Source organism: Sarcophilus harrisii, chromosome 1, assembly GCF_902635505.1.
Source record: "Sarcophilus harrisii chromosome 1, mSarHar1.11, whole genome shotgun sequence".
NCBI classification, from domain to species: domain Eukaryota; kingdom Metazoa; phylum Chordata; class Mammalia; order Dasyuromorphia; family Dasyuridae; genus Sarcophilus; species Sarcophilus harrisii.
Window position 1 is genome coordinate 212,740,494 of NC_045426.1, and position 10,119 is coordinate 212,750,612.

The following is a 10,119-nucleotide window of genomic DNA, read 5'->3' on the forward strand; positions in this document are numbered from 1 at the left end:
TTTTATTTGCTATTCTTTCTTCCCTTTATCTTCTGAATGCCTTCCCCTCTCCTTTTCTCCCTTTCCTCTTCCATTATCCATCTTTCTCTCTTATTTTCTCTTTTTGTCTCCATCTCTTCCCCTTTATTTTTTCCCTCCTTTTTTAACCTCTTCTTGTTTTTTCTGCCTCAATCTTAAGCCTGAAAGTAATATCCATCGTCATTGCTTAATACTCTTGCTGGCACTCTGCACTAAGGAGATTGATTGCCCCTTTGTTTTAGACCAAAGTGGTCTTCATCTATCTCTGACATAAACCATTTCTGCATTTCTTAAGAAGAGAGGCTGTCAGAAACAGAGGAGGAAGGGAAGCTGGTAATCTAAGAGGAAGAAGAATTGCATTTAAGTACTAGACTAGACTCACAGCATGCCTAAGGCAGCATGTCATGGTGGAGAAAGAGTGGAATTTCCCATTAGAGGACTCTCTAATGCTGCTTCTTCTCACAGCCTATGTAACCCTTCCCAATTCACTTTAATTCTCTGGGCTTCAGTTTCCTATTATATAGAACAAAAGAGACAGGTTAACCTCAAAATTTTCTTCAAGATGAAAAGGGAAATTATTTTGACTTTTGAAGAAACTGTAATTGTAACTTTGATCTCTGGTGAATATTATTACTTAACCATGTTCTGAAGGTTAGATTTAGAGCTTAGCAATGAGAATGTTGAAAGGGGGGAAAGGGAAGAATGGAACATTTTTTTCTGGGAGGGAGGAGGATAAGGCGGATTCTCTAACCCCTTCTGCCCCGAGGAGTAAAGATTCTAGCACCAAAGTAGTCATTTTAGAAACCATAAGATTGTTTAGAACCTGCAAAGATGAGAGTGTTTTTTTTTTTATCACCTTTTATTGAATACGAGGAACAAGTATCTGGAAAGACAATGAGCCTGAAGACTGGAGTAATGTGCATTGTAAAACTTTTATTATCATAGTTGTGGCTTTTGTGGTATCACTTTAATGTAGTCTTTTAAGATTGTGCTTATTTAAAGCAATTGTGTGCAATTTAAAATATAAAAGCCCCTACCCCAAGCATTTCTTTTTTCTCTGTTCTACTAGCTTTCTGTTTAAAAGTATTATTGCTTTGCCAGGGAATTGTGAATGTACTGTTTTAAATATTTTCATACCTGAAAATAATGGCTAATTATAAAAGGTCATCAGAGAGAGAGATATAGACCAGGCTTCTTAAACTTTTTCCCATCTTAACTTCTTTTCATCTGAGAAATTTTATGACTACAGATATATAGCTATATAAAATATGCAAACCAAACATTTACTGTTAATAAATTATAAAGAAATGTATTTTAAAATAAATTCTTTGGGGTAGTTATATGGTATAATCGAGAGAGTACCAGCCCTGAAGTCAGGAGGATCTGAGTTCAAATTCATCCTCAGATAATTAACACTTACCAGCTGTTTGACCCTAGTCAAATAATGTAACCCCAATTGCCTCACCAAAAGAAAAACAAAACCCCCACAAAAAACAATTCTATGGTATACATATAACTTTACCAAGAGGAAAGCAAAGTTACATAATAATGACATGTAGTGCTTGTTTATTTTTTTTTACATAAACAATTAAATCTTAGTTCAATGTTTGATATCTTTTACTGTTGCTAAATTTTTGTGACCTGTACATTTACTTATCGGATTCCACTTGGTGTCATGATCCACAATTTAAGAAGCTTTGGTATAGATAGTTTATTAAGAAACCTGATAAATGTTCAGGGGATAAGACTTTGTTTTAAATTTTGGATATATCTTATGAATGTGGGAAACATGGCAATTGTCAATCTTGGTGCAAAGCCCGAGAACATCCATTGGGACTATATGCTTATCAACCTGATGGCTCACAAAGCTCCTAGAGAAAATTACTAAGGTACAATATGTCTCTGAAGTCTTCTGGAAAATATGGCCCAGGAAGGCAAAGGAAATAAATTCTTCCAATACGGATTCATTGTGTGTGTGTGTGTGTGTGTGTTTGTGTGTGTATGTGTGTGTGTGTGTGTGTGTGTGTGTACTGGTCTTATGACAAGATCAGGAGATAATAATCCATGAGCAGCCCACAAGTTCTACTATCATCTACACAGTGCAAAAGATCAAGAGGAAAGACTTCTAGATGTCAGGTAGTACAGTAAACAGAGGTCAGCATTTGGAATAAAGAAGACCAAAATTCAAATACCACCATAAATACTTACTAGTTTGGGGGCCCTTTAAAGTCACTTAACAGCTGTCTGCCTCAATTTCCTCATCTGTAAAATGGATATAGTAAGATTAGCATTTACCTACTAAGATTATTGTGAGAATAAAATGTAATAAAATTTTTAAACTACTTTGAAAACCTTAAAATACTATCTAAGTGCTTTGTTGTTTTTCAGTCATTTTAGACATGTTGAATTGGCTTTTTTGATCCTATTTGGGGTTTTCTTGGAAGAGATACTGAAATGGTTTGCCATTTCCTTTTCCAACTCATTTTGCAGATAAGGCAAATGAGACAACAGGTGAAGTGACTCGCCTAGGGTCACATAGCTAGTGTCTGAGGACAGATTTGAACTCAGGAAATTGAGTCTTCCTGATTGTAGGCTGGATACCTATTCACTTCAACTAGCTGCCTATATAAATACTAGCTATTATTGAATGAACTACAAGTGGTAAATTTATGGCAAAACATGGACAACAAAGCACAGAATGAGATCGGTTGGGAGAAAACATGTTGGAGAAGTGATGTGACTGCAGATTCATTGACAAATCGACGTATAAGTGACATTGTAAAGTGAAAAGAACATTGCAGAGAGAGTCAAAAAAACTTCTATCAAGGCTCAGCTTTGTTTGCTGGGTGATTTTCTACTAGTTAATTTCCTTTGTAAAAATGAAGGGTTTACATTTTTAAAGACCTTTTCTAAATCTAAAATTCTATAACTTAGGAGAAACATAATTTTTAAATAATTAAAAATGAGTGTTAAGAAATTAATAATTGAACCAGCTCTATCAGTTTTCAAGTTGAATGTTTTTAACAATCATCAAAATCTTGTTTTATTTCTCTTATAGAAATACCTCAGCAAGCATAAATAATGAAGTCTGAGTATATAGAAATCAAAGTAGCTTAGCCAATGTAATATCCTAACAATAATAATGAATATTCTCATAGTTCTTTAAGGTTTGTAAGGTTCTTTGCATATGTTATCTCAATAGATTTGATCCTTACAATCTTGTTTCTTAGTTTCAAAAAATATGCATAGACAGTTTTCAATAATCACCCTTACAAAATCTAGTGTTCCAAATTTGTTTTCTCTCTCCCTTCCTTTCACCCCCTCCCCAGCTGGCAAGTAATTCAATATATATTAAACATGTGCAATTATTCTATACATATTTCTACAATTAGCTCGCAGCACAAGAAAAATCAGATCAAAAAGAAAAAAATGAGAAACAAAATGTAAGCAAACAACAAAAACAACAACGAAAGTGAAAATACTATATTATGATCCACACTCAGTTCTCCCAGTCTTCTTTCTGGGTGCAGAAGCCTCTCTCCATCACAAATCTGTTGGGACTGGCCTGAATCATGCTGCTGTTGAAAAGAGCCAAGTCCATCAGAATTGATCATCACATGATTTTGTTGTTGGTGTGTATAATGATCTCTTGGTTCTACTCATTTCACTCAGCATCAGTTCATGTAAGTCTCTCCAGGTCTTTCGGAAATCATCCTGCTGAATGTTTCTTATGGAATAATAATATTCCATAACACGTATATATCATAACTTATTTAGCTATCATCCAATTGATGGACATTATGTTCAAGATTTGAATCCAGGTCTCCTGAGTTTAAGTAACTGAACCTCTCCATTTCACCTTCAGTCATCCAAATGTATGGCTAATCAGATGAGGTGTTTGGCTCAGTGCTGGATAAAGTTTTGTTATCTGCACCAACACAGAAAGTTCAACCTCTGACAGATACTAGCTCACTTCCTTATTATGTCTGTTTCTGGGTTCATATGCAGACTGAGGTATGGAATTTTCAAAGATTACTAACATTACAGAAAATCTCATCTCCCTTTTGGGTAACCTTCCCTCTTTCAATCCCAAATCATGCATTTGTCAACTTAGACACAAATCTTTGAAAATAGCCATGTATTTTATTTTGTTATTATAATTTTTTTATTTAGAAGTTATATGCAAGGATAATTTTATAGCACTGACAATTGCCAAACCTTTTGTTCCAATTTTTCCCCTCCTTCCTCCACCCCCTCCCCCAGATGGCAGGTTGACCAATACATGTTAAATATGTTAAAGTATAAATTAAATACAAAATAAGTATACATGTCCAAACCGTTATTTTGCTGTACTAAAAGAATCAGACTCTGAAATAGTGTACAATTAGCCTGTAAAGGAAATCAAAAATGCAGGCAGACAAAAATAGAGGAGTTGGGAATTCTATGTAGTGGTTCATAGTCATCTCCCAGAGTTCTTTCGTTGGGTGTAGCTGGTTCAATTCATTCCTGCTCCATTGGAATTGATTTAGTTCATCTCATTGCTGAAGATGGCCAGGTCCATCAGAATTGATCATCATATGGTATTGTTGTTGAAGTATATAATGATCTCCTGGTTCTGCTCATTTCACTCAGCATCAGTTCATGTAAGTCTCTCCAGGCCTTTTGGAAATCATCCTGCTGGTCATCTCTTACCAAACAATAATATTCCATAATATTCATATACCACAATTTATTCAGCCATTCTCCAATTGATGGGCATCCACTCAATTTCCAGTTTCTGGCCACGACAAAGAGGGCTGCCACAAACATTCTTGCATATACAGGTCCCTTTCCCTTCTTTAAAATCTCTTTGGGACACAAGCCCAGTAGTAACACTGCTGGATCAAAGAGTATACTCAGTTTGATAATTTTTTGAGCATAGTTCCAAATTGTTCTCCAGAATGGAATAGCCATGTATTTTAATAACAATTCCAAAAAGTAGAAAAGCCCAAAGAAACATTTAAGGAACAGGATTTCACTTTCAGGCCACAACAGGAGTTTGAAGCTCCTTCTACCATCCCACTGATCTGAGGGGAAGTAGAAAATGAATAGATATATAAACAGAGAACAGCTTCCCCATTTCAGAGAAGAAAGCAGGAAAAGGTGCTGTGGATTAGATTCCAATAGTCTCACCAACAATCACAGTTGCTGGTCTTCCCAATCATTTCTCCTTTCATCTCTTCCCTTGTCTCCATGCAAACACTAGTGAGAGACCTCAGCTCAGTTTGCTGTAGGAGACTCTAGTGTTTTATCTTTTTTATGTCTTTTCTACATTTTGACTGCATAGCTTCACAATAGAAAAAAGTTTCTTCCCAAAGTTAAAAGCTCCCAGAAACTTGGAGAATTCTGAGTAAAATGCTCGCACAGACACTTTTCTATCTCAATAATACTCTTACAAAACTCTTATAGGAGGGATCTCCATTCAAAATAATTTTTCCTACTGTAATAGGATGGAGAGATCCATTCCAAGTTAAATCTATACATTCTTTACACTAATCAGTTTTGATGTAGTTCATGTGTACAGAACTCTGTAGTTAGTAATAGATCTAAAACAAATGATACAGTGCTTGAATTCAAATGATTCCCTTTACCTTCACAAAACACACACACACACACACACACACACACACACAGATTGGCAAAAATCTTCTGGGTTTATTGACTACTAAACATGGTTTTCAAGACAGGTCAGTGAGCTGTACTCTTCTACCACAGGATTTCAGAGATGAAAAACTAATTCAGGAACACTGGTTTAAATCTTGTCTTTGCTTCTTGCTGTGATCCTTGCATGTCATTTGCTTTGTGCCTCAGTTTTCCCATATGCTAAATGAAAGTGTTTAACTATACAGCATCTGAATGACCTTTCATTTTTAGAACCATGATTTGAGGGAGATGAATATAAATTTTTTTACAATAATGGGGTTTTTTTATTTTTCAAAATACAAGCAAAGGTAGTTTTCAACAATCACCCTTGCAAAACCAGGGTGTTCCAAATTTTTCTCCCTCTCTCCCCCTTACCCCTTCCCTTAGATAGCAAGTAATACAATATAGGTTAAACACGTGCAATTCTTCTATACATATTTCCACATTTATCAAACTACACAAGAAAAATCAAATCAAAAGGGGAAAAATGAGAAAGAAAAACATAAGCAAGCAAACAACAACAAGAAAAAGTGGGAAAAAAAAACTATGTTGTGATCCACACTCAGTCTGCATAGTCCTCTCTCTGAATGCAGATGTCTCTCTCCATTACAAGTTTGTTGGAATTGGCCTGAATTACCTCACTACTGAAAAGAGCCACATATATCACAGCTAATCATCACATAATCTTAGTGTTTCTGCATACAATGTTCTCTTGGTTCTACTCCCTTAGTATCAGTTCATGTGTGTCTCTTCAGGACTCTGAAATCATTCTGCTAATCATTTCTTTTTGATTAATAATATTCCATGATATTCATATTCATACTTATTCAGCCATTCCCCAAGTGATGGTTATCCACTCAGTTTCTAGCTTTTTGCCATTACAGAAAGGGCTGCTACAAACGTTTTTATACATGAGTTCTTTTTCCCTTCTTTATGATTTCTTTGGGATACAGAACCTGGAGGGTTTGCTAAACCAAAGACTATGCAAAGTTTTACAGCTCTTTAGTCATAGTTCCAAATTGTTCTCCAAAATGGTTGGATCAATTCATAACTCTACCAACAATGTTTTAATGTCCCAGTTTTCCTACATCCTCTCCAACATTTATCATTATTTTTTACTATCATCTTGTCCAATCTCAGAAGTGTAAAGTGGTAGCTCAGAGTTGTCTTAATTTGCATTTCTCTAATCAACAGTGATTTAGAGAATTTGTTCATATGATTAGAAGCGATTTTAATGACTACAAAAATATTAATTGATGAATATGACTACTATTGAATGATTTTGACAACTACTAGTATACCTCACTTTAAAACAACAGACATGCTCCTGAAAAACTATGTAAATGAAATCTTTGTAAATAGAATCGTATTCTAAATGCCCAGGAAAGAGAGATATCTATTGAACTCTCTTAAATCAGACTTATTGTCTGAAATCACATCTTGGGAGGAATTTGTGTACTGGTGGCTAAGAAGGGATTTAGGCAACATATATATGGGGAGAGGTGGGATTCTGTGCTTTGGTTTTTCATTAAACCATAACTTCCTTGAGATCAGGGACTGGTTTCTTTTTATCGATGTATCCTCATTATCTAGCACAATATCTTGCATATTTTGTCTTTAATGAGTACATAATGAAAATATCTTGGTTTACTTATTATATACAATCAATTCATAGCCTTTTTCTACCATAACCTTGATAAAGCAATGAGAAACTTCAGCTGATATGTTGTTCTTTTCTGACTTCTTCAGGGTTACTCTGGTTGTTTATTTTAAACTTATTTCAAGCCAGGCATTTGGAGTACATGCCTTTTGCCCCTTATACTGAGAAATGGCTGAGGCTGATAGATTGATTGAGCTCCAGAGATGATGTGTCAGGGTTAAAGTAACAGGGAGTCTATACTGAATCAGAACCCCCAAAAGATCTGGAAGTCACCAGGTTGCCTAAGGAGAAAATCAAACCTGAAGCTGGTTAGTTTCCACACAGATCACCAATAGGATTGGACCTATGACTTAACTATTGCACTTTCATCTTTAAAGAGATAAGGGACTTTGGGCACCTGGATGACACAGTGGATAGAGCAAAGCCCTAGAGTCAGAAGGACCTGAGTTCAAATGCAAACTTGGACATTTAACACTCCCTAGCTGTGTGATCCTGAGCATACTGGACAAGTCACTTAATCCCAATTGCCTCTCAAAAAAACTAACCAAACAAAAAGAATCAAGGGATTCAATTTCAATAATCAAAAAAGAATAGTCCGTTTTTATGTCTAATGTATACATATAAGTACATATATGCATACATTAGACATAAAAACTGATTTCATCTGTTCCAAGCTATTCTGAGTGAGTGTAGTGGTGATGGAGCAGGAGGAGATAATAGTATGATATAATATATAAATTAGCTTCCTCCCATCTCTAATTTGAAGTAGTGCCTGAGGTCTTAGAAAGGTGTTTAAGTCCCAAAGATGTTACAGAAGTCTTCCAGATTTTGTCTAAATTCACTTTGAATTTCCACAAATTAGATTACAATTATCCCCTTCTTTCCCTGTTCTGAGAGAGAAGAGGACCCCAAACTACTGATCAGATTTTCTATTCAGAGTATCAGAGGGAATAATAATACAATTCAAGGAAAACCTTCATTTGAGGGTCCAGAGTTTATTAAATATTCATAAAGGGGTTAGATGGCATTTGGGAGGAAGTAAACAACCAAAGAGATTCTACTCATTGTTTAGAAAGGAAGATTTTTTATTTTTACCTCATTATAAAGTCACTCTAGATCAGAGGTTCTCAACTCTTTTTCAGTCTGGTGAAGAATGGACACCTTTACAATGTTTTTAAATGACTGAAGGAAGTGCTAAATTTCAGTTAGAGATGATTTAAAAATAAAGATGTATTTTCCCCCCAACCAAGGTCATAGGCCCCTAAAAATCTAACCATGGACAAATGATTCCTTGGACCTTTATGGACTCCAGGTTAAGAATTCATATGTTAGAGTGATATTTAAAAAAAAAAATAGGATTAACAACTTTTAAAGTGTTTAACTTTACCATTTGAGAATATTTTAAAAGAATGCCGTAATTTCCTTTTCCTTTCCACCCAATTAGTTTGGGAGAGAAAAGAGGCAGCTTACTCTAATTAGAAGAGACAGCATGAAGTAAGCTATAGCTTTAACAGAAGCAGATGGAGAAGATTGAAAGACTAGAAGAAAGGGAATGTACAGTTGAGAGGAAAGAATTAGGCATTAAATATGCATGGGGAAGAAGCTTTGCACTTATTCAAGAAGATACCCAATCAAGGCTTACTACAACAGCCAGGTGGCAAGAGGAATAGAGTGTTGGACTTTGAGTTCAGGAGCAGCTAGGTGATGCAGTGGATACACCAGCCCTGAAGTCAGGAAGATATGAATTCAAATCTGGCTCCAGACACTTGAGTTCCTAGCTGTGTGACCTTAGGCAAGTCACTTAACCCCAATTGCCTCAGGGGAAAAAAAGATCTGAGGTCAAATTCTGCCTTAGATATGAGTTTTGTGTCCCTAAGAAAGCCACTTAACTATTTCAGTCCCTTCATTGGTAAAATGAAGGATTTGGACTCAATGACCTCCCTTCTATCTAGAGAGCTTTAATGCTATGGATGAACTGAACTGGATTAAATGATTAAAAAAGCCTTGAATAAATTTTAAAGAGTTTGGACCTGAACCTGAAGATTTAGGGAAGAGTAGAGATTTATTGATTCCTTATGAGCATTTGAGAAAGAGGTTGATAACACTTTAGAGACTGTTGTCCTGCACAGACTAATTATGATGACAAAAGTGTACGAAAACAAGCTTTTACACGAAAGGAACCTAGTCTGTGCTTTCTCCATTTTAAATTTATGCCTGATGCCTACCAAAGACCAACAGATTCCATATGAAGCTGTACTTGTCTTTAATTACATTCTTTCATAATCCACTTCAGAAACGGGCACTCCTATTCAAGATACAGATAAGTTCTGTGAAAAGGGCAAGATTCATAAGCTATATTGTGGATAAGCTTCCCCAACAATGCTCTTCTGTGCTGGTAGAGACAAATGACTTTATTCTCAACCGCATTCCCAGGTGTTTTGTTTAGATTCTGAAGGCCTTCCACAGACAAATGTCTTTTCATGGCAATATAAACAAAGGACTTAGAAGAGCATTCCCCTTCTGGCACTGTCCATCCCAGTGCCTTGTACTCTGTCTTTCAGAGGTCTCTGAATTGTTGATTAAACCAGGTTATGAAAACAGTTCTGTAGATAAAGTAAGCTGAAGGTTGGAAAATTTCATATGGTGGCTTTTCCTATAAACCTTGAAGATGTTGCCGGGTCAATGCTAAAGGAAGTTGTTAGCTCCCAAGATGCTTTCTTTGCCTTCCCACTCTTAATCCCCTTCTAAATAACACAGGA